The sequence below is a fragment of the Mytilus galloprovincialis genome, chromosome 9 (assembly GCF_965363235.1).
Source record: "Mytilus galloprovincialis chromosome 9, xbMytGall1.hap1.1, whole genome shotgun sequence".
In the NCBI taxonomy this organism is placed as follows: Eukaryota; Metazoa; Mollusca; class Bivalvia; order Mytilida; family Mytilidae; genus Mytilus; species Mytilus galloprovincialis.
The window spans coordinates 2,528,044-2,553,624 of record NC_134846.1 but is presented as its reverse complement, the minus strand read 5'-3'; the positions used below and the strand labels follow the sequence as shown (position 1 = coordinate 2,553,624).

General features: G+C 33.5%; 1 long non-coding RNA gene across 1 annotated transcript; it reads left to right on the top strand.

The window, feature by feature from the left end:
- Positions 1–1,935: 1,935 nt before the first annotated feature.
- Positions 1,936–6,286, top strand: LOC143044244 (uncharacterized). Its single transcript, XR_012968608.1, has 3 exons — positions 1,936–2,212; positions 4,395–4,466; positions 5,789–6,286. It is a non-coding gene; the product is annotated as an uncharacterized LOC143044244 (long non-coding RNA).
- Positions 6,287–25,581: the final 19,295 nt, after the last annotated feature.

Genomic DNA, 25,581 nt, shown 5'->3' with positions numbered 1-25,581 from the left:
TTATATTTTCTCTTTTTCTGTAAATTGTATATGGAAAAAACACATACACCATTTTATAAAATTTGGGAAATTTTCTTTTTGGGGCGGGATGTTATGTATCTGTATTGTATGGTCGTATGTGTTTTGTAGTTAAGTCGTGAGAGTTGCGTCCCTTTGTATGATAATGATGCATATTTGTCATGTGATGTTATCTGTCTCTTTGAAATAAACGTGCTATGGAAATAGATGTGTTTTTATTGCTCTTAAGCAAATGTAACTTTAGCGGCATGGGGAGGCAAGTATATGTCCCCCCCATGTACGTAATACTTTTTGTACTTGATTTATTATCTGTATTGGAAGTAGCTGAACTCAGAAAGATGGCTACAGTGCTGAAGGTCCCGAGTTCGATTCTGACTCGGAGTGCTGGAAATGTCAGTACATTACAAGGGTGATTTTTACAACACACTTCTATGGTACCCGGAGTTTTAACTAGAATGGGTAATTTGGAGGCCTCGGTTGGCTAAAGTTGTCCCCTACTTTGACCTGGAGATGAATCTTCTGATATCTCTCCGGTTTGTCTGTTTCCGCCGATTGGCCCGGTGGTTTTCTCCGAGTACTTAGGCTTCCTCCACCATAATAACAGACTTCTCGGTATCCTATAGCTAGGACTCCTTTTATGTTGGGTGGGGAGTGATTGTTCTTGTAAAAATAATTGTAAATCGTTAGTAACACATCTCCATTAATCCCGACATGGATGCCACTGTTCCCTCGCAGCTTTCGAGGGTTCTTCGGATAACGGAGGAATTTTACAGTACATACATACATAAATAAGATTTAATGAATTAACGGTTTGACTCTAAAAGAATGTTGCAATATATCTGAAGCATTTCTGAACACCAAACAAAAGTTTTTATGAATTATTGTTGCAACCTTTTGTAGGATGCCAGATATAGGCATCTGTTAACAAGATTATATTTATCATATTGCATAAAACTTATTATCGAGGCGAACTTTAAAAAAATAATTCTATAAAGCCGACAATATATTTTTTTTCGATCAAAAAGGGACATGGTGGATGTCTTCTACGCCCTCCCCTGAATCTGACAATGTCCGATCCTAACCAGACTGTTGAAATTGGTATTTGCTAAATTGGTACATAATTGTAAAAGGTGACTTGAAAAACTTAGTCTTCTCTTCGGAAAGTTCCGCTTGTTTTGTCTAAGGCCTATGGCATCAGTGAATATCAACAGTCAATAATACCACTTTTTTACACAATCAATTATATTATTATTCGATTGTTTCTTTGTCCAATATTTTCTCCTATTTATTTGTTTTGTAGTCCTGTTATGTTATGTTGTGTTGCCATTTTAATGTTATATTTATACATTGCCATTAAAGCGGGCGGTTTGGCATGCCACAAAACCAAGTTCAACCAACCATTTTTTTCTTTAAAAACATGTCCTGTACAAAGTCAGGAGCAACGGCCATTGTTATATTAAAGTTCGTTTCTGTGTGTGTTACATTTGAACGTTGTGTTTCTGTTGTGTCGTTTGTTTCCTCTTATATTGGAGTGCAAATTCACATTACTATAAGACGTGGGACGGTACTTTTCTATCCCAAATTCATGTATTTAGTTTTGATGATATATCTGTTATTCTCATCGGATTTTGTCTAATGCTTAGTTCGTTTCTGTGTATGTTAAATTTTAATGTTGTGTCGTTGTTCTCCTCTTATATTTAATGCGTTTCCGTCAGTTTTAGTTTGTAACCCGGATTTATTTTTTTCTATCGATTTATGAGCTTCGAACAGCGGTATACTACTGTTGCCTTTATTGATACAATAATTGTATAATGCTCATCTTATATCATATAAATTACGTAGATTTATAACCTACAACATAGTGACCTTGGTTAAGAACTGTCTTATCTAAAATTTGATCGGGATTTATAGTTGAACATTAAGAGTCACTGTGTTAGCCATTTTATTTAACTGAAGAAACTTATTATGATAAAAGACGTACTTGTTTTGTATTTTTGTACTCTAAATTTGTCTTTTATATTTGTTGGCTGCAATGATACAGAGGAACAAACAAAACGCCTACTTCTGAACGACCCAGACGTTATAGGCGCGAGACTGACAGCTATGGATAAAAAGATCTCACAGCTACAAGCGGAACTTTCCGAAGAGAAGACTAAAAATGCAAACATGCGTCAAACTGTTACAACTATTGACCGTATATATATGTTTTAATTAGAACAAACTAAGATAATACTACAACAACGTCTACACTACAAAGGTATAATGACACTTAAAAGACGTGATAATATGAGGGCCTAAATGGGAACTTTGTTTCAATATAATACATTTTAGACATTTAATAATATATTCACCATTCTTTATATTTTATTTCTTCACTATTCCTTATTCTTTATTTTTAAGGTTCATTTTATGTATTCTTTATTTTTAGCTCTTATTTCCTGTTCTAGGACTGTTTGCCCCATCCACATCCTCCAAACTTGTCCTTTATTATACGCCATACAAGGGAATTTTATCAAATCACTGCAAAGAGCTCAGAAATTGGCATTCTTGTTCCATATCCATACAGTCTGAAGTCGTCTATGGTTTTGAATAAGAACTGCTTACTTTCAAAAGTTCAAATGTATATTGCAGAAATAGTCATTGTAATGTGTATAACATTCAGAGCGGTCTGCGATGTCATATAAACTTAATCATAACCATAAATCGGAATTATTTTTTACAATTTTATGGTATTAAAATAGCATTAAAAAAATGGTTACAATCTATGGGAATCAACACTGAAAGGGAAAAACAACAACAAGCTCTGCTACCTTTTAATATTAAAATTTTTTTCAAGTCAAACAAAGGTTCAAAAGACATGTATAATATATTAAATCGAGGTGCGATACCAGATGAGCGAAAATGGGAGGGTATATTGAATAACGTTGTAGGGGATTGGAAAAAAATTCATAACTGTGTCACTAAAATTTGAAAAAATACAAACTCTGTTGGTTTCAATACCGAATTATTCACCGTATTTTAGGTACTAATACTTTACTTTTAAAGATTAAACGTGTACAGTGTAATGTATGTACATTTTGCAAGGAAGAACCAGAAAGCATAGAACACTTTCCTTTCCTGAATTTGACCTACCGAATTAGACTATTTACCGGATTTGTTATCACATAAGCAAAACGACGGGTGCCGCATGTGGAGCAGGATCTGCCTACCCTTCCGGAGCACCTGAAATCACCCCTAGTTTTTGGTGGGGTTCGTGTTGTTTATTCTTTAGTTTTCTATGTTGTCTCATGTGTACTATTGTTTTTCTGTTTGTCTTTTTCATTTTTAGCCATGGCGTTGTCAGTTTGTTTTAGATTTATGAGTTTGACTGTCCCTTTGGTATCTTTCGTCCCTCTTTTATTGTGGGGCTGTCATATTGTAGCAGACATTTGGCACCATCGGAATGCCTGGATTTTTGAAACAACACATATTGAAATTCCATTAAATGTAGGCATAGTCATGTTTGGTCTTTATGATAACTATAAATTAAATTTTATTAAAAACAAATTCATTTTACTAGTAAAGTATTTTATATACAGATCAAAGATGCAAGGGGAAAACCCTCATATAGAGGGACTTAAATACTATATTAAAGAAATTTAATTTTAGAAAAACATATTTCCTCCCAAAATATGAGTGTGAAAGATTATAACATGTACTGGAACCCCTGGGATAAAGTCATTAATTAATTTAATAGTGAAAAATTATGTATAGATGTGCTTGAAATGTAATTTCCATTATCACTATATATTTTTTGATGAAAATGTTATACTTCATCCATATTCCGCTATATCATATCGTATTATTAGTATTATTTTTGGTTACCCCCTTTTTTGCTTAATTATGCTTATTTTTCTTGCTTGCTTTATCATGTGCCACTATAGATAATTTATGTAAATGCCTGTTAATCCATGATGAATACAAAAAAAATATAAAAAAAAAATAAAATCGGAATTATCAAGTTAACTATTGATTTCCTCTATTCTCCGTATTCCAATGAATTTTAAAGTGGTAGCAGTAGAGAGAGAATTTGCGAGTGTGAAATTCGGTGTTGTGGAAAGGTACACATTCATCATAGTTAGCCAACAAAATACATTTATAACCTATATAATATATCAGTGACCTCTGTGGATAGTAAAACGAATAGATAGTTTTGAAAGCAAACACTAGGTATTTGTATTCAAAGGATACATTTAAACTAGAAAATAATTAAAGTTAATTAAAAAAACAGAATAAATAACGGATTTTAAAAACAAACAGAAGAGGACTTAAAAATTTCCTTTCCCCAAATATGAATTTTAGTGCTTAATAGTAAAATAATATAGACTTTTTTAAAGGAATTGGTTCTACTTACGTTCGATGGGGAAGAACTACATGTCCTGGAAACAATAGCGATGTCGTATATGCAGGTATGATTATTATTACCATTTTGTGATGAAAACATTTTGAAATAGCTGGGTGTTACTAATATTAACCAATTTTATAGTCGCAACACCACTTACTGATTTAAAAGAACAATTCCCATCAACACGAATTTAAAACCTGCAATGTATTTTGCTCACCCAGACATTCAGTACTATTTTACACAAAAAGTAATTCACTGTGATCACCACAATAGCTAATCCGTAATTGAACCAAAAAGGGATATGCATACACTTTTTATATTTATATTTTTAGAATTTTATACACATAAGTAGTTTACCTAAAACGACAAGGTTATTTTTCATTTATCTGTAAACATTATTAAAACCGTTTTTTCCCCTCCAAAAGTGATTATTTTCGAAGGGTTAAATATTTCGCGGTGGTGTCTTAAGTTGCCATGGCTTTGTTTGGACTTGTTTGTTTGCTTTTTGGCCTTGAATGTTTGTCCCTAATAATTTTTTAACTGTGCATTTGCATTCAGATATCGCAGATCAAATTTATTCGTTCATAGTGTGTTAATTTACGTTTTTTGATTGAGTTAAGCCTGCCAATTGATATTTTATCGTGTGTTTTTCTATGTTGTGATGTTATGCTATTGTTTTAGTAAAAGGGAGAAGGTTTCATGGTACCATTAAAACGTTTAATCCCGTTGCAAATGTTTTCTCCTGTCCTTAGTCAGGAATCTGATGAACAATAGTTGTCGTTTTTTTTATGTAATTTATACGTGTTTCTCTTTTCTCGTTTTTTTATATAGATTAGACCGTTGGTTTTCCCGTTTGAATGGTTTTACACTAGTATTTTTGGGGCCCTTTATAGCTTGATGTTTGGTGTGAGCCAAGGCTCCATGTTGAAGGCCGTACATTGACCTATAATGGTTTACTTTTATAAATTGTTATTTGGATGGAGAGTTGTCTCATTGGCACTCACATCACATCTTCCTATATCTACTTTAATGCTGCAATAAAGATTTTCAACGGAAAAACTGTTTATATTGTTAACATTTTATTTCAGGATCTGATTTCCCTTATGACAGATAAGCTACACGTCCTCACATATGTATAAAAGAAACAAGATGATCAACTTTGATGTAAACAATTTTAGTCAACCTTTATGGATTTACAAATCTCACAGTCATTAAACAAATTTCAACAATGAGCTGACCTTAGGTTTAACTTCGGTATATAATTCAATGGAGACAGATTTGTTCTTTTAAATCAGAAAAAGAGAAATCTAACAAATAACTTCTCTTATATATAACAGGTGAAGTTATTCATTACAGGCATGTAACAGATATATATTCTATTGGTAGGTTATGCTGCTGGATCGAATTATTACCATACTGAAGCAAAAAGTTATTATGGAGGTGCATCTAACACACTCTGTTTACCAAATGACCCCGAGATTTCAAACGAAACATATTCTGGTACAGCTAGCTTCCTTTACGGCTCAGAATACGAACAAAACTATTTTGCTTCTAACTCAGATGACGAAGACATGCCTTGCGTTGTATGCAGAATGAGGACCGCAGCGACAACTCTTATGATTCCAGGCAGAAAATCGTGTTACAGTGGATGGAACATGGAATATACCGGACTATTAGCTTCTGGTAACCAAGCTTACAGTCCATCGACTTATTTATGCGTAGATGGTCAACCGGAATACATACCTTCAGGTCAAGAAGACAAAAAACGGCCACATTTTTTACGTTGTCGGTTACAAATGTGGATCTCTTCCCTGTCCGCCGTATCACAACAACAGAATAGTCTACTGTGTCGTTTGTTCTAAATAAAATAAAACAAAGATTTAATATTGTTTGTAATGATTTGACTTCAACGAAACAGCAAATGAACAACACAAGCAAACCTTTGAAGATGAAACTAGGGGGTTTGGGGTGAATATTAAAGGCAAACTTTAAATATAAAAAAAAACCCCAAAAATATCAGAAAACAAAACAAAAATATTGCTAAAAGATTAATTGTTACAATATCCTTTAACTCTACTTTCCGCTATATAGATGATGTTCTTTCACTAAACAATTCAAAATTTGGTGACTATGTGGAACGCATCTATCCAATCGAACTAGAGATAAAGGATACTACAGATACAGTTAAGTCGGCTTCATATCTTGACTTACATCTAGAAATTGACAATGAGGGTCGGTTGAAAACAAAACTTTACGACAAAAGAGATGATTTCAGCTTTCCAATTGTGAACTTTCCATTTCTAAGTAGCAACATTCCAGCAGCACCTGCATACGGGGTATATATCTCTCAATTGATACGATATTCCCGTGCTTGCATTTCCTATCATGATTTTCTTGATAGAGGTTTGCTGCTCACAAGGAAGCTATTAAACCAAGAGTTCCAAATGGTGAAGTTAAAATCATCCCTTCGTAAATTTTACGGACGCCATCACGAGTTGGTTGACCGTTATGGAATAACCGTTTCACAAATGATATCGGATATGTTCCTTACGTCGTAACTACAATCCCCTTCCCTTTCATGAATATGACCTACCGAATTAGACTATTTACCGGATTTGTAATCAGATAAGCAACACGACGGGTGCCACATGTGGAGCAGGATCTGCTTACCCTTCCGGAGCACCTGAGATCACCCCTAGTTTTTGGTGGGGTTCGTGTTGTTTATTCTTTAGTTTTCTATGTTGTGTCGTGTGTACTATTGTTTTTCTGTTTGTCTTTTTCATTTTTAGCCATGGCGTTGTCAGTTTGTTTTTGATTTATGAGTTTGACTGTCCCTTTGGTATCTTTCGTCCCTCTTTTACAATATGTTAAGAGAAGATAATTTTGTAATGAACATTTATAGATTGTTTAAACACGTGTAATGAATTCAAGTTTCTTTGTTTTTCCGTTTTCGTATATTTTAAGACCTAAGACTCAGTCAGATGCACTAACAACTATATTTAGTAAGGGTAAGTTGAAAACCAAAACATAGGACCAGAAAAGTGTAATTCAGTAACACAGTGTCGAATAATGAATATAAACTATTGCAAAAAAGCAGAGACAGTAAAATAATACCGTGGTCAGCTGGATTATTTACGATTAGGGAGCTTGTACAATTTAAAAGCAAAAACCGTTCAGTTAAACCAACGACAAACCAGTATTCGACTCTATAAATGAAATATCAATTGTTACTAAAGCAATTTGACAACTAAACCAACATTATTCTGGTTCAATTTGTAAATAAATCAGATTCTATGAAATAAAACCATGCCATATGAAATAATGCTGTTGTGTGTATGCTTTCTGAATGTATTTGTAATACAATTGAGTTATTAAAATGTAGTTTCTCACTCAGATGTAACAAATAGGTTTAAGTCGTCCAGGACCAGACCTGACCCTTATAAAGAGAATGTTTAGGCCAGTAACCACAATTAAAATCCTCTATTAGTTCTTTATAACCTTTTGTCTCATTAAAAAATGCCCCAAATCTTTTTGTCAAATAATTTGTGTGTGTAAAGAACATGTACTAGTCCATAAATATATACAAACATTCAGAAAGATTGAACCAATGACTCTTACAAATTTGGCTAATAGTTATCAAAGGTACCAGGATTATAATTCAGTACGCCAGACGCGCGTTTCTTCTTCATTAGACTCATCAGTGACGCTCATATCAAAATATTTATAAGGCCAAACAAGTACTAAGTTGAAGAGCATTGAGGATTCAAACTTCCAAAAAGTTGTGCCAAATACGGCTAAGGTAATCTATTCCTGGGATAAGAAAATCCTTAGTTTTTCGAAAATTTCAAAGTTTTGTAAACAGGAAATTAAAAAAAATGACCACATAATTGATATTCATGTCAACACCGACGTGCTGACTAATGGGCTGGTGATACCCTCGGGGACAAAACGTCCACCAGCAGTGGCATCGACCCAGTGGTGTAAATAGTTATCAAAGGTACCAGGATTATAATTAAGTACGCCAGACGCGCGTTTCGTCTACATAAGACTCATCAGTGACGCTCATATCAACATATTTATAAAGCCAATACACATCCATACCCCTATAGACAAATCACGAGATATTTACGTAAATATAACGTTTTTGCACCTGGCCTGATACTTCTTTCCATATCAAAATCAATTAAAACAACATCCAGAATGAATTTAACATATCATCTTTCATTTATTTGGTCTATTGAAAGAAAAAAAGAAGGGCATTTTAAAGTCAAAACTATTTTGCAACCAAGGACGACTGATAAATTGCAAAGGAGAAAACACTGATCAATTCAAGCCTTATTATCTGGCACATCGAACGCGCGTTCCCTCTACATAACAGTCAACACTGGCACTCGAAAAATAAAGTTTGAAAGCCAAATCAAATACAAAGTTGGATAGCATAAATTTTATAACCAACAAGTCGAAATAATTTAGTCAATTACAGCTGGAGCAATTTATATCTGTAATAGAACATCCTAAGTGTTTGAATATTTCACATTTTATAAACAGCAAATTTAAAGAAAATGAACCTATTGGTGATATATAACTACTGGGATGCATGTAACGGTGTGAAACGTCGACAGCAGTCACACCGATCCTTTGACTATGAAATCACCAGGCTTATTATTTGGCGTTCGTCTTCATAAACACTGTTATTTTTCTTATCTTCGGTCCTTTAGAAAGCAAAAACATGTAAAACAATACAAAGCAAAACCAGTTATAATAACAATTATGGACGGTTACCTCATATTCTAATAATTGTGAGTTTGATATTGTTTTTTTTAAACATCCATTAAGCGTTAATACCAAAGTATTATCTATTTATATATCATTTAAGGTGTAACATCTTCAGAGAAAGATTGGCTTTGTTAATTGTATCCGCTTTAAAAAAAATTTATTGGGGTTTAGATTTCACAAAAAAAAAAAGACATAAATAGTCGAAATACGGAACGGTGCATACACATTGGTATTTTATTTTGTCGTCTGTTGTTTATGACAGTATATTGAGACCCAAAAGTACACGCACCTTAAATCAATAGGTCATGTTATTATTAAAGGAGTAACTTCTTTTCAAAGTTTAAAATCGCACAACCTTCATGTGAATCTTTTTTGTGTTTGTTATATGTTTGTATTTGACTTTGTGTCGACATATATAGCTAGCTTCAAAACCAGGTTTAAACAGCTATTTTGATCGAAAAAAGAGTGTACCAATGTAGGAATATGAAAACTGTTTTTCACTCGTTACGTTGAATGACAACGTTTGAATATGTCAACCCCTTTTTGAATTTACCTTGGAGTTGTGTATTTTTTCCATCTTTATTTTAGAAATAACAAACAAAAATAGTTATATCCTGTGCATCACTAAATGTTTTGAAAAGGTAGAGCTCCAATTCAGTAATGACTTTATATTATCTAATCATCGTACACTTGAAAGTGCTTACAACACAGTGGCCTTGATCGAAATGTATGTTATCTGTAAATTTTTCGTTAAAGTTATAAAGGACGACTGTAAGACACTTTGTTTTTACAAAGTATATCGAAATGTTGATACATTTTTCTGCCTTTTGTTTCTGGATCTTTCATATCTCAGTAGTTACTGTTGACTGCAATGGTACAGAAGAACAAACGAAACGTCTTCTGCTGAACGATCCAGATGTTATTAATGGTAGAATGACAGCCTTGGAAAACAAGTTTATTCAGTCACAGACAGCCTTTGAAAAGTCACAGGCAGCGTTGGAAAATAAAATCTCACTGTTACAAACAGAACTTTCTGAAGAGAAGACTAAAAATGCTAACCTACGTCAAACTGTTTCTAATATTGACAGTATGTATACTTTGTAATTTGACTTTTTAATTGAACCATCTGTACCAAAATCATTCAACGTGTCTTGAAAAATAAGTGTACTATCATTAGTTTTTACGAGTTCAAAATCGATGTATATATATTACAGTGAATTTGTATAATCAGTGATTATGTAGAATCACTGGTTCGTTTAGGGATTATATATAATCACTAAAATTTTCAGGGATTATGTTTAATCACTAGAAAAAACGTCAGGGATTCTACTTAATAACTGAAATGAAGAAATAGTTTTATTTATAAAGAAAATGGATAAAAGTCAAATCATTTATTATATAAAATCACGTAAAATCATCATTATAAAGTAACATAAATTGTAAAATGTTAAGCACAATATATCAAAATGATAACCCCAATTTCTTTTAAATGTTAGGCACAATATATGTATTAAAATGTGAAACACAGTATATTAAAATGATATGCTTCACATCAGTTTTTACTACAATATTCCTATTTTAAAAAACCTTTTCCTGCACATATCGAATCAGATTTTAACGACAGGCTGAATAGAAATTAAGTGTTTTGTAAAAACATCAGAAGGTACCCGTCCCCCCAAAAATAAATAAAACAAAATTGGAATTTGCAACCTTGAACTCGTTCGAGCAAGAAAGATACCATGTTTTGTGGCCAGGCGATATCCCTTTTCCTTTTTTTTTTTAACAATCACCATCATGTTTTTTTGGTTTCTCTTTCCTTTTACCCTGTGAAATTGCTATGAGAATATTACATCAAATGCAAGCTTCCTCTAAAATTTTGTTCTATTTGTCAATCCTAAGTTCTGCCTGTTTTTCTATACATTTAGATGCCTAAGTTCTTACAGTTTGAATTTCTTGTTCATTTGAAGAAAAAAAATAACACAAAACAGATGTTCCATGATCTTCACCATTTGCTCTATATGTATCACAAATAACATGCTTTGTAGATTAACAAATACAGCACGAATACCCATTTGACGCTGGCTTTTAATAAACAAACAATACATGTAAAACTATCGTTATAAAGGGAATGTTGATATTATTAATTTTGAAGTCTTCAAGTTTATCTCAAAACCCTGTGTTGGTTTTATCTTTTAGATCACCCTCTGTGTTTAAAAGCAGAATTATTTCATCTGCCAAGGAATATGAAAAAAAAAAATCTATCTTTATTAATTTCTTTGATCAAACAAAGGATCATTAAATTATTCATAATCCCTGAAATCATATTAGGGAATGTGTAGAATAGTTATTAAAATGTTCAGTGATTATATAAAATCACTGGTCATTTTCAGGGATTATATATAATTACTAATGATTTAAGTGATTCTACATATTCCCTGAGAAATCAGGGATTCTACATAATCCCTGATTATACAAATTCACTGTAACATATATACTGACCGACTTTAGAAACGCAACACTAGATATTTTTTTTATTCCAATTTTCAAATATTGAATTTTTTGTAAACAAACTTATGAACAGAAAGTTCTTTCATTACTTCAATGTTTAAAACAAAATGCCACTTCGAAAGTTGAATTTCAAATAAGTTCAAATATCATGGTATACACTGAAACCCTGGTTTCCCCTTACCAATGCACGTGTCACCGTCAAAAGCAATGACTGACTGTAACAAACGCCAAAATTATTGTCAGATAGGTCAACCAATTCTGTTCGGCATGTTTTGGATTCTGTTTTGCACCTTCTGATTTTGCCGTTGTTCCACCCATCACAATAGGTTTTGGCAATTATGCGGTTGAAACTTTAAGGCTTTAAATTGCAATCGATTCTTTGGCAGTTAAGTTAATGGGAAACAATAATGGCATAAATCTGTGCAAAATGGCATTCAGCAATTTGATTAGCAGTTGACGTTGCGGCTATCGACCTGTCTCGCAAATTACGTTTCGTGATCAAATGCTATTGACGTTGCATTGTCACTACATGTTGATTTGGTCATTGATGGTCTTCAACAAATCCCTTCTACCGGTATCATTGTCGGAAGGACAGTAAGACAGGTTTTTGACGTCAAATTGTCAGGTTGTAGCACGTTCACGTTTTCCGGTTTGCAATATTCTAATGAGTTGATTCAGTTTTTTATTTCTCAGTCTTGGCAATAAGGATATACAACATTTTTTAACTGATTTAAGTGTGGCCAAGGATTGAATCAACTGTTTCACAACAAAAATGAAAAAATATTTTATTGGTTCGAAATTTCGCGCGATCTCAATAATCCGGTATGTTTAATAATCACAGGTAAGTCAGAGGTTGATTTTTTCGAAAGAAAAAGAAGTATGATAAGCATGAATAGTAGTTGTATGAGGATTAAACATGGTTGGGTAAAAAAAAATCTACAAAATGAGTGTTGCGTTTATAAAGTCAGTCAGTATATGTATGTTATATCGTATTGTTTATGTTCTCTGGAGACTTCGGTTTTAATGACAGCTTTTTCAATCTTTCTGTAGATTGTATTCATCACTTATAAGGACTTGCCGGACGTCTTTGTGAAAAACAATTATATGGCTGCATTTTCTCATAAAATGACATGAAACTATGAAAACTGACACATTGTATTGTTGTCGTTTAACCCCGCCACATTATTTATGTATGTGCCTGTCCCAAGTCAGGAGCCTGTAATTAAGTGGTTGTCGTTTGGTTATGTGTTACATATTTGTTTTTCTTTCATTTTTTTAAATGAATAAGGCCGTTAGTTTTCTCGTTTGGATTGTTTAATATTGTCTTATTGGGGACTTTTATAGCTGACTATGCGGTATGGGCTTTGCTCATTGTTGAAGGCCATACGGTGACATATAGTTGTTAATGTCTGTGTCATTTTGGTCTCTTGTAGACAGTTGTCTCATTGGCAATCATACCACATCTTCTTTTTTATATGTTATTTGAAGAATTACATTTTGATGGAAAATCTTTGATTGTTTCTGTGAAATATATTCACAACAGTTAAACTTATATAGACAGTTTTGGGGTTTCTATTTCTTTTTCTGGATCTGTTTTTTGTCGAGCCTGAGACTTTTGTTGCAGAAAGCTCGACATAGGGATGGTGATCCAGCAGAGGCGGCGTTAGCTAACTTTTTAAAAGCTATATATTTTAAAAGGTGGAAGACCTGGATGTTTCATACTTTGTATATAGAAGCCTCATGTGAAGGAGTTTCCGTCATTCGCATGTCAAATATCTTTGAACTAATTTTCATGGTTCGGTGTCTACTTGAAAAAAACAGTTAATGTTTTTTGTAATGTTAAATTTTCTCTTATTTTAAGTATTATGATAACGCTATTTGATCCCCATGCCTGTCAGACAGTTTTCACTTGACCTCGACCTCATTTAACGGACCAGTGAACAAGGTTAAGTTTTGGTGGTCAAGTCCATATCTCAGATACTATAAGCAATAGGTCTAGTATATTCAGTGTATGGAAGGACTGTCAGGTGTATATGTTCAACTGGCAGGTGTGATCTGATCTTGACCTCATTTTCATGGGTCATTGGTTATAGTTAAGTTTTTTGTGTTTTGGGCTGTATTTCTCATACTGTATGCAATAGGGTCTACTATAGTTGGTGAATGGAAGAATTGTTAGCTGTACATGTCTGCCTGACATGGCTCATCTGACCTTGACTTCATTTTCATGGTTCATTAGTCAATGTTTAGTTTTCTTGGTTAATGTTAAGTTTATGTCACAGTTGTAATAGAACTTTATATTTAGGACAATCCACATAATTTAATGATTAGTAAAGAAGGCGAGACATTTCAGTCTGTGCACTCTTGTTGTTAAATGTATACGTTTATTGATTCGGAACGATTAAAAGGTTTCCAAATGACCGTTATATATGTTCCGGATCATACGAGTATTTGGAACATACATGGTACTTACAAATAGTGAGTAAAATTAACTGTGTGAAACTTCTTAGTTTTGTTTAAGATTGTCTTTTCTATTATTAAAATATAATAAAATGACCTTTTAAACGACGTGACAACTAGAAGGGTCATCATACCTTAAGAAGAGTTTAAATGTATCTAAAGTAAACCTATTAATTACCCCGACCATACGCGTATGGTCAAAATACTTATATGGTCCAGAACATATACACTTATGTTAAAGAAAATAGAGAAAGGAAATGGGGAATGTGTCAAAGCGACAACAACCCGACCATAGAACAGACAACAGCCGAAGGCCACCAATGGGTCTTCAATGTAGCGAGAAAATCCCGCACCCGTATGCGTTCTTCAGCTGGCCCCTTAAAAAACTTGATGTCTGTTGGTTGTTGCTGACGACTTGGATAATTGTAACATCGACGTATGCGCATGTACTCTCATTTTACTCACACTTTTACAATACTTTTGAAACATTTACTTATATAAAGCATAATAACTTTCAAAGTTTTGTGAGTTCAGTGGAACAGTGGATAAATTGAACTATTTTGTAACATAAGTATTCTTTATTCGAAGGAACTGGTTCCACTTACGTACGCTGGGGAAGAACTACATGTCCTGGATCCAATATCGATAAAGTTTATTCAGGTATGATAATAATTGACACTGAAATTTGGCCCAACACTACTAAGTGTTGCGTCTATTTTTCTGAATTGATCTGAACATACTTTTAGGAGCCAGATGCAACTTGTCCACAGTTGCGGGATTGGTTTGCTGCGTTTGGACCCCATTGGTCGCCTTGGACTTTTTTGGCTTTTCGGCCGGGTTGTTATCTCTTTGTCATATTCTCCGTTTCTCTTCTATATTATATAAAGCAACCAACAATCAATCAATCTGTTCTATATTGTATTTGGCCAAGTTGTGTGTAATCTACAATGCCATTGAAATGTTTTATCTCTTTTTAGCTCACCGGACCAGCAAGGTCAAATGAGCTGTTCTCGTCGCCGTCGTCGGTTATCTTTTACAAACATGTTTTCCTCTCACAGTTCGCTGCCATTTGGAACCAAAATCATTCACAAACATAAACTAGGGTATAAAGTTTGTCGAGCCTGAGACTTTTGTGGCAAAAAGCTCGACCTACGGATAGTGATACGGCGGCGGCTGCGTTAGCTTACTTTTTAAAAGCATTACATTTTAGAAGGTGGAAGACCTGGATGCTTCAAACTTTGTATATAGATGCCTCATGTTAAGAAGTTTCCGTCAGTCACATGTCCAATGTCCTTGACATCATTTTCATGGTTCAGTTTCTACTTGAACAAACAGTTAAGATTTTTTGTAATGTTAAATTCTCTCTTATTATAAGTAATAGGATAACTATATTTAGTATGTGCGTACCTTACAAGGTCCTCATGACCGTCAGACAGTTTTCACTTGACCTCGACCTCATTTCATGGATCAGTGAACTAGTTAAGTTAAGTTTTGGTTGTCAAAACTATATCTCAGATACTATGAGCAATAGGTGTAGTGTATTCGGTGTATGGAAAGACTGTAGAATGTACATGTCAAAATGGCAGGTGTCATCTGACCTTGACATCATTTTCATGGTTCAGTGGCCAAAGTTAAGTTTTTGAGTTTTGGTCTTTTTTTCTAAAACTATATGCAACAGATCAGCTATATTTGGTGTATGGAAATATTTTATGATCTATATGTCAGTCGCGCAGGTTTTATTTGACCTTGCTCAGTGTTAAGTTTTTGTGTTTTGGTCTGGTTTTTTTAAACTATAAGCAATAAATGGACTATATTTGTTTTATGGAAGAATTGTTAGCTGTACATGTCTGCTTGGCATGGTTCATCTGACCTAGAGCTCATTTTTCATGGTTCATTAGTCAATGTTTAGTTTTCTTGGTTTATGTTAAGTTTATGTCACAGTTGTAATAAAGCTTTATAGTTAGGACTATCAACATATTATCAATGATTTGTAAAGAAGGCAAGACCTTTCAGCATGTGCACTCTTGTTTTCAAATGTGTTTTGTGATACCGCATCAATTAATTTCACAAACCGATATATTGTTGCCCTGAAGTTTATCATCTAAATTGCGTGTTATACTGTTCTTTAAGGTTCATGTGGACCTTTGGCGTAAATGGCTGCATTTTCACTTCAAAATTTACTCTAAGTACAGACAAACCTGTGCATCTCGAAAAGTTTTAAGACATGGCATGCCCTAGATAACTAGAATTCAAATGCATTGTATGAATCAGAAAACTCATAACTTATCTGGATTTTTCAGTGCACTTTTTTTCGTCCCTGCAGAAGATGATAAAATTAACGCACAGTTGAGTTTTGCTTGATATGGTCCACTCCGGTACACAGTTTAAATAAAGGCAACAGTAGTATACCGCTGTTCAAAACTCATAAATCCATGGACAAAAAACAAAATCGGGGTAACAAACCAAAACCGAGCGAAACGCATTAAATATAAGAGGAGAACAACGACACAACATCGAAACGCAACACACACAGAAACAGACCAATCATCAGACAAAACACCACGAGAATAACAAATGTAACATGAAAACCAAATACATGAATTTGGGATAGACAAGTACCGTGCCACGTCTTATCTCAATATCTCAAAAATAAGAGAAAACACAAACGACTCAACGTTAAAATGCAACACAAAGAGAAACGAACAATATATAACAATGACCATCTTCCTGACTTGGTACAGGACACTTTTAAAGGGGAATAAAAGTGGTGGGTTGAACCTGGTTTTAAGGCATGCCAAACCTCGCACTTTAATGGCAAAGTTAAATATAACATTGAAATGACAACATAATATTACAGGACTACAATACAAATAAATAGGAGAACATATTAGACACAGAAAAACATGATTAATAGATAACAAAAAGCATCAGGTTTAAAATTCAATACGCCAAAAACGCGCCTTGCCCACACAAGACTCACCAGTGACGCCCAGATATAAAAGATCGAAAGTGAAAAAAGTACAAAGTTGTACAGCACTGAAGATCAAAAGTTGAAAAGGTTTCGCAAAATACGGCATTGTTTTTATGCCCGGGATAAGAACATTCTTATTATATAGAACAATTCATGCTATTGCAAACAGTAAATTTTATCAAATGAATATGAAAGAGATATACACAAAGAAACTAAAGTATTAACTAATTACAGAAAACTAAACCTGAATACATAACGCCTAGATATAAAAGATCGAACGTGAAAAAGGTACAAAGTTGTACAGCACTGAAGATTAAAAGTTGAAAAGGTTTTGACAAATACGGCATTGTTTTTATGCACGGGATAAGAACATCCTTATTATATAGAATACTTAATGCTATTGCAAACAGTAAATGTTAACAAATGAATATGAAAGAGAAATACATAATGAAACTGAAATATTAACTAATTACAGAAAACTAAACCCAAGTTTATCACAAAATAGACACACATCCGAATCAGTCCAAGCGTCAACGTAATTAAAAAAATTGTGACGTCACATACGATGGCGAAAAGGCAGAAACGTTATGCCACATTTGAATTTATGAAATTTAGAAACAGCATGACGTCACATATGAAAAACTATCATTCAAAAATGAGATAGAATTAGGATTGATTTAGAACTAAATACTGATAATTCATTTAAACAAAATGCATATTGCAATACTTATTAATAGCAATTAACTGTAATATATATATATGTCCAGTTTGTTATGAATCCAACTTCAAACGTAAATAATCGTACAAAATTTAATATAATTAATAAAGAGGAGGTGGTTAATTTTTCTATACGTCATACCTAAATATATAATAAATTAAATAAATTAAATCACCATTTATTGTCAGGTATCTATCTATTGTCAAAATATATCGTCCATGTCAAACGAAACAGCTCACTTCAATAATTGCCTGTGGGGAAGATCTCAAACCTCTTTCTCAACTTAGTTTATTTTGGTACCTTCTGGAGGAATGAAAAAAAAGTGCACTGCAAAATCCTGTAAGTTAAATTTTTATTTTTCTAAAACATAAAACATTTTTGAAATTTATTTATCTAGGGCATGCTATGCCTTAAAACTTTTCCAGATGAACAGGTTTATTGTCTGCACTCAGAGTAAATGTTAAGGTGAAAATACGGCCATTTTAGCCAAAGGGTTCACACGAACGTTAATTAGTCTTTTTATATTCTTACTTTTACTGTTTGGTATATTTTTGGTAATATCTATTTGGCGGAGCATGGATTTATTTATTGTACTATGTTAAATCTTTGTATTTTGTCTGTCTTTTGTTTTTGCTAATATGTTTGTATATATCCCTTTTATAATTGATAAGTATATAACACAAAGTTGAAAAAGAAAGAAACACATTAACTATGAGATGGAAACAACGAAACAACAGAAACTCTGAAGCGCACCCCCCAAAAAAAGTCACGTGTCGTTCACGTGAAAAATAGTAGTGAATGTATATTTTTTATCACGAAAATAAAATCAGAAATACTTCCAGCGGTCATTATACGGTCTTCAAGACTATACAAGTCCCATACCGCATAGTCAGCTATAATAGGCCCCGATAAAACAATGTAAAACAATTCAAACGAGAAAACTAACGGCCCTATTTATGTAAAAAAATGAACGAAAAACAAATATGTAACACATAAACAAACGACAACCACTTAAGTACAGGCTCCTGACTTGGGACAGGCACATACATAAATAATGTGGCGGGGTTAAACATGTTAGCGGGATCCCAACCCTCCCCTAACCTGGGACAGTGGTATAATAGTACAACATAAGAACGAACTATAAAAATCAGTTGAAAAGGCTTAACTCATCAGATGGACAAAAATACAAGTAGACGTGGCCGGGTACTTATATATCCCGACACAAAAAGACGCCATGAACAGATCTGAGAGTACTCGCAGTTATCTGACAGCTAGTTCATAGCCACTAACAACTAATAAAAAAATCATGCATCTAAGACTAAACTATCAATCCGTACACATCCAACATCCAATGGATTTAGTGTAAAGACGTCATAAACAGCCAGAGAAAAACATGACCTTGTGCAATACCAAGTTACAGGTATCGACAGATTGTGGATCCATGAATATGTATATGTATATAGCATACTAGTAATATTTAGTTAGCTTTGTTTGTATTTTATTTTCAGGCTATGCAGCTGGATCGAATTATTACCATACAGAAAGCAAATCTTATTTTGGAGGTCCAACTAACACACTTTGTTTACCAGCTGACCCAGAACTTTCCAACGATACATTTTCTGCTACAGACAGCTTGCTTTACGGATCGGAATACGAACGCAATACATTTGCATCTAATGCAATTGATGAAGACATGCCTTGTGTTGTTTGCAGAGTGAGAACTGCAACAACAACGCTTATGATTCCAGGTAGAAAATCGTGTTACAGTGGATGGAACATTGAATATACCGGACTATTAGCTTCAGGTTTTCAAAATTTCAGTCCATCATCTTATATATGTGTGGATATTCATCCTGAATTTATACCTTCAGGTCAAGATAACAAAAACGGCCATCTGTTTTACGTTGTCGGTTACAAATGTGGATCGCTTCCTTGTCCTCCGTATCACGACAACAGGGTCGCCTACTGTGTCGTTTGTTCTAAATAAAACAGAACAAAAATGATTTTTTTTTCAATTTGATCATGCAGCCATTAGTTTAAACAATTTTTTATTCAAATAAGTTGAATTAGATTGGGCAACAGGCCTATCCTATGTAAGCCCTCTCCACAAAACAAGGTACAATATATTACATTTAAACAAAGCATTACATACACAAACTTAAAGAATTAATTTTTCAAAAATACGTTTTAGCTGACTAGAATAATGCTTCAAATAGTTAACTCAGATCAAAAGTATGACTATTCAACCATGTAGCTATGGCACGAATACAATTGGTCGTAATATGTCATTCAATAATGTGGGAATGGGTTGGATGGGTGTCTTAATTTCTGAATTTGTTTAGTTTTATTTTCACTCTGAATATTGTTTATGCTGTAAATATTTTCATACAAGGGAAATTTAAACTCATAAGTGAAATTAAACTGACAACGACACGACCAAAAACAAAAAAGGCAAACAACACTTCTAAGCCACAACATAGAAAGACTGAACAAAACGAACCCAAACTAAAACCTGTGGTGATGTCACAAGTTCCATAAGGGTAAACAGAACCTGCTCTGCAAATGGTACCTGTCGTGCTCATGTAAGTACAAACTAAGTGGTACTTTGAATTCAGTAGGGCATCTTCTGGAAAATGAGGACGTGCTATACGATTGATTGATTGATTTTGGGTTTTAAAGGCTACCCCATGTAATATTGGCTATATCATGGTGTTCAACTTTTATTGATGTAGAAAGCTATAGTGACCGGATAGGACCGCCGATCTTTCACGGTGTCTGTAAAGGAACATTAGCTGTCAAATGCACGATCATCGATTGACTCAAACTTTAATATTCGACTTCTTATATATACTGAAACGTATATCTAAATTGAAAAGAAGTCATAAACAAAACAATTACAATGCATAAACTGGAACGTATGTATCTGCACTTCGTGTGTACTTAAGTCTACACTCAATATAATTAACCATCGAGGTGACCTTCCTAAAACTGTTTACCGATAGAACATAGACATACCAGTAGATATAAATCGATAGCGAACTAATGCATTTGGATTTTTCAAGGTTTGTTTGCTTTCATACTATAAGTTAAAACAGTATGTTGATAATCGGGTTATAAAATAGCGATAGTTGAATATCTTGTGCATGTTGAATGCAATCTATCTATTTGATCTATTATTGCATCAATGATCTGTTAAATATCCATGCAATATTTCTTCAGAAAGTAAACATAGCAGCACGAACATTAATAAAACCTGTACATCTTTGATCGATTGAAAGAACAATGTTCCTAGCTTTCTGGAAATGAAATCGGGTTTGGTTATATATCTCAATAACAAATTCTACATATTGACTAAAATGGTAGAGACAACTTGTTTAAAATATACATTGTACTTAAATACAGTATATGTCATTCAACAAACTTCTGTCTTAAATACAGACTTCCTAAAAATGTGTTTGTAAATTTCAAAATAAATAAACATACAATAGAATTGAGAAAAGAAAGGCGGAATGTGACATAGAAAGCCTATATCTTGTAAAGGTTGATGATTCCATTCACTTGTGGAAGAATGTTCATATTATTTTTTATTTATTACCAAGGTTTAACCGATGAATACTCCTTGTTCCTTAATTGCGCCCCACCCCCAATTTACCTTCCACCAGTATCTATCAAATTCCACAGATGAATTACTTTATAAACAATTTAATAATGTCCGAAGATAAATGTTACCACGAAGTAATAGCACAGAATCATATTTTAAATTGGAGTGAAATCTATTTTTTATGATCTAGTATACTTATTGAAAGACAAAAAAGGGATTGTTAGAATGCTGAATTCAAATAATCTTGACAGAACGGCCTGTATGAATAATAGAAATGGTGTTAATAAGATTATTTAAAAAAAACGGAGAATACAAATAACGAAACTAACTTTATAATTACATACATCCGAATAAGTGATTTAAAGAATCCAAATGTTCTATATTAATATAAACTCTTTCAACAGGAATTGGTAAATAAAGTCAACAGTAGTATACCGCTGTTCGAGAGTTATAAATCGATTTGGAGAAAATAAATCAGCGTTCCAAACTAAAACCGAAGGAAACACATCAACTATAAGAAGAAAACAACGAAACAACAGGAACACTAAAGTAAAGTGCAACAAAAAATCAAACGACAATGTAACACACCAAGAAACGAACCATAACTAAACACATTTATTTAAAAACCAGTTGTTGGCATGAAACGGGTTATGTTCTTCTCATATATGTTATATTGGTTATTCTCATAGGATTTTGTCTAATGCTTAGTCCGATGCTGTGTGTGTTACATTTTAATGTTGTGTCGTTGTTCTCCTCTTATATTTAATGCGTTTCCCTCAGTTTTAGTTTGTTACCCCGATTTTGTTTTTTGTCCATAGATTTATGAGTTTTGAACAGCGGTATACTACTGTTGCCTTTATTTATGATGGTATGATACTAAACCCCTAACGGGAAGGATTGTGCCTGATATTCATATGATGAAGACATAATCTTTCAATCAGTTTAATTGAAGTCTGGAGCTGGCATGTCAGTTAACTGCTAGTAATCTGATGTTATTTATGTATTATTGTCATTTTGTTTATTTTCCTTTGGTTACATCTTCTGACATCAGACTCGAACTTCTCTTGAACTGAATTTTAATGTGCGTATTGTTATTCGTTTACTTTTCTGCATTGGCTAGAGGTATAGGGGAAGGGTTGAGATCTCATAAACGTGTTTAACACAACCGCATTTTTGCGCCTATCCCAAGTCAGGGGCCTCTGGTCTTTGTTAGTCTTGTATTTTTTTAAATTTTAGTTTCTTGTCTACAATTTGGAGTTTAGTATGGCGTTCATCATCACTGAACTAGTATATATATTTGTTTAGGGGGCAGCTGCAAGACGCCTCTGGGTGCGGGAATTTCTCGCTGCATTGAAGACCTGTTGGTAACCTTCTGCTGTTGTCTTCTCTGTGGTCGGGTTGTTGTCTCTTTGACACATTCCCCATTTCCATTCTCAATTTTATAAGATAACAACTGTAATTTACCGGACTTGCTACAGGATATTTTATGGAAAAATGGTGGGTTGAACCTGGTTTTGCGGCTAGCCAAACCTCGCGCTTTTATGGCAATGTTAAATATAACACTATTACAAACAACATTACATGACAGGACTACATTACAAATAAGTATAAGAACATTTATGACTGAGAAATACACAAATAAACAATCAAATAATACATTTCGACATGCTAATAGTTATAAAAGGTTCCAGGCTTCTAATGTAATAAGCCAGACGAGCGTTTCATCTACACAGGACTCATAAATGACACTCAAAATAGTCAGAGAGCCAAACAAGTATAAAGTTAAAGAGCGTTGATGACCTAAAATTCCAAAAAGTTTGCCAAATACTGCTAAGTTTATCTTTGCCTTGGATAAATAATCTTTAGTATTAGAATAATTCATACTTTTGCAATAAATTAATAAAAAAAATACCATATAATTGATATTCAGGTCAACAACGATAGGCTGACTAACCATAGAAAAAGCGGGGAACTAAGTGACTTATGTCACATACTTGAATATCGATTGAGCACGATCAATTGAACTTTAAACAATGTGAAAACATAATGAATCTAAACTTATAATAGAAACAGCTGTTCTATATATATGAGCCAAGGCTCCGCATTGAAGGCCGTACTTTGACCTTAAATAGTTGACTTTCACAGATTGTAACTTGGGTAGAGAGTTGTCTCATTGGCTCAAACCACATATTCTTATATATATATATATATATAGAACAAAATGATAGTATAATTTTCAAAACAAAATTTAAAGAATCAATTTCGGACTATTTTTGTACCAAGTCAGGAAAATGACCATTGTTACATTATAGTTAGTTTCTGTGTGTGTTACGTTTCGGTGTTGTGTCTCTGTTGTGTCGTAGTTCTCTTATATTTGATACGTTTCCCTCAGTTTTAGTTTGTAACCCGGATTTGTTTTTTCTCTATCGATTTATGAATTTCGAACAGCGGTATACTACTGTTGCCTTTATTTCCAAAAACAACCCCTTCTCGAACTAAAAAAGTAAATACATAGAATTGATATGACAAGCCATTTAAACTATCAAGTTTCAATCACTAGTATCTATTTCAGAGTTCTGCTTAATCATGATGTTTAAAAAAACTTGACAAAGATACCAACCTCATAATTTGGTACTCAGACTTGCATTTCGTCTACAAAACACTCCATTAGTGATTGGCTAAAAATGTCAATAATACGATGTCCAAGAGCATCCATAACATAAATTCAAAAAGTTTTTATAAAAACACAGCTATGGTTATTTTTCATGGTCTAGAAAATCCTTAGTATTTCGAAAAGTTCAAAGTTTTCTATTCAGTTTCTTTTTCCATTGACCACACACCCATGGTGATCATAGGTTGTAAAAATAGCTAGTTTATTTTTATATTCAAAATTTGAAAGTTCGACTCGGGGCATTTGGCTTTTATTAGTCTTGAAGACTAAAGTCACTAACAAGTTGAAACAAAAGCTGATTCAATGATATAGTGATGTAAAGTTATTGATTGATTGATAGTGTTCAGAGGCATGCACTCAGATTGAGAATTTATTGGAAGACGAGCTACAAGTTTTATAAAAGATTATAAACACTGGCTAAATTTTCTCGTGAATTATGGGCCAGTGACAGTTTTGTTCTTAACTATCATAATACCTTATTTCGTTCATTGTACAAGTATGCCATAAACTATAAACAATGCCCTTCTACATGTATGGTCTCTTCAGTTATGCTCGTGAAAACCCTAAAATACAATAAAAACCTGTAACAAACAATTATGTTGCCAGGTAATGTGATGACCTTAACAACTAATACTTAGATGTATATAATTGATTTTTTTATTATCTATTACTGTGTGTGGTACATTTTAATGTTGTGTCGTTGTTCTCCTCTTATGTTTAATGCGTTTCCCTCAGTTTTAGTTTGTTACCCCGATTTTTTTTTTTGTCCATGGATTTATGAGTTTTGAACAGCGGTATACTACTGTTTTATGGTAATGATGATCAGGATAATTACATTAATACAGTAACGTATTGACAGGGTAAGGACGAATATGCATCTACATTGTACATTCAAGACCGTACGCTTCACAGAGTCATATAGTTAATACGTATGTCACTACTACAGATAGTATGAGGCCTCCTCTGAACATCTGAAGATCCCCACTATGTATTGGTTACACAAACTACAAAAAAACCCGTTCAATATTGTTTCATCTCGGTCCTTATGATTGTTTTACTCCTAATCTTACGGTGCTTTTATTAAGTTCCATAAATACTATCAAAGAACGTATCGATGTATTTTATTAAAACTTATGAACACAGTGGAACTAGCCATTTTATAAGTGTAAACAATTCAATTGATGTTTTTTGACAAATCACATGCTTTGGTTGTTCTTTTGACTTTCTACTCTTTTCACCACACTTTCACCCAATTAAGACGATAACACGTTAGTTAAATATGAGTATTCACCCTGCTTTGTGCTAGACCAACACTCAGAGCCGGACTTTCAACGTGCTATTATGCAATGTGACGGTCCACAAGATGACATGTCACCTTACTCTGACACATGATTCTGACTCCGAACAGACCAACATTTGCTCTTACTCCTTAATGCTTTATGATAAGCAGAGAAGCAGCAAATGCCAAAGCTTGGAC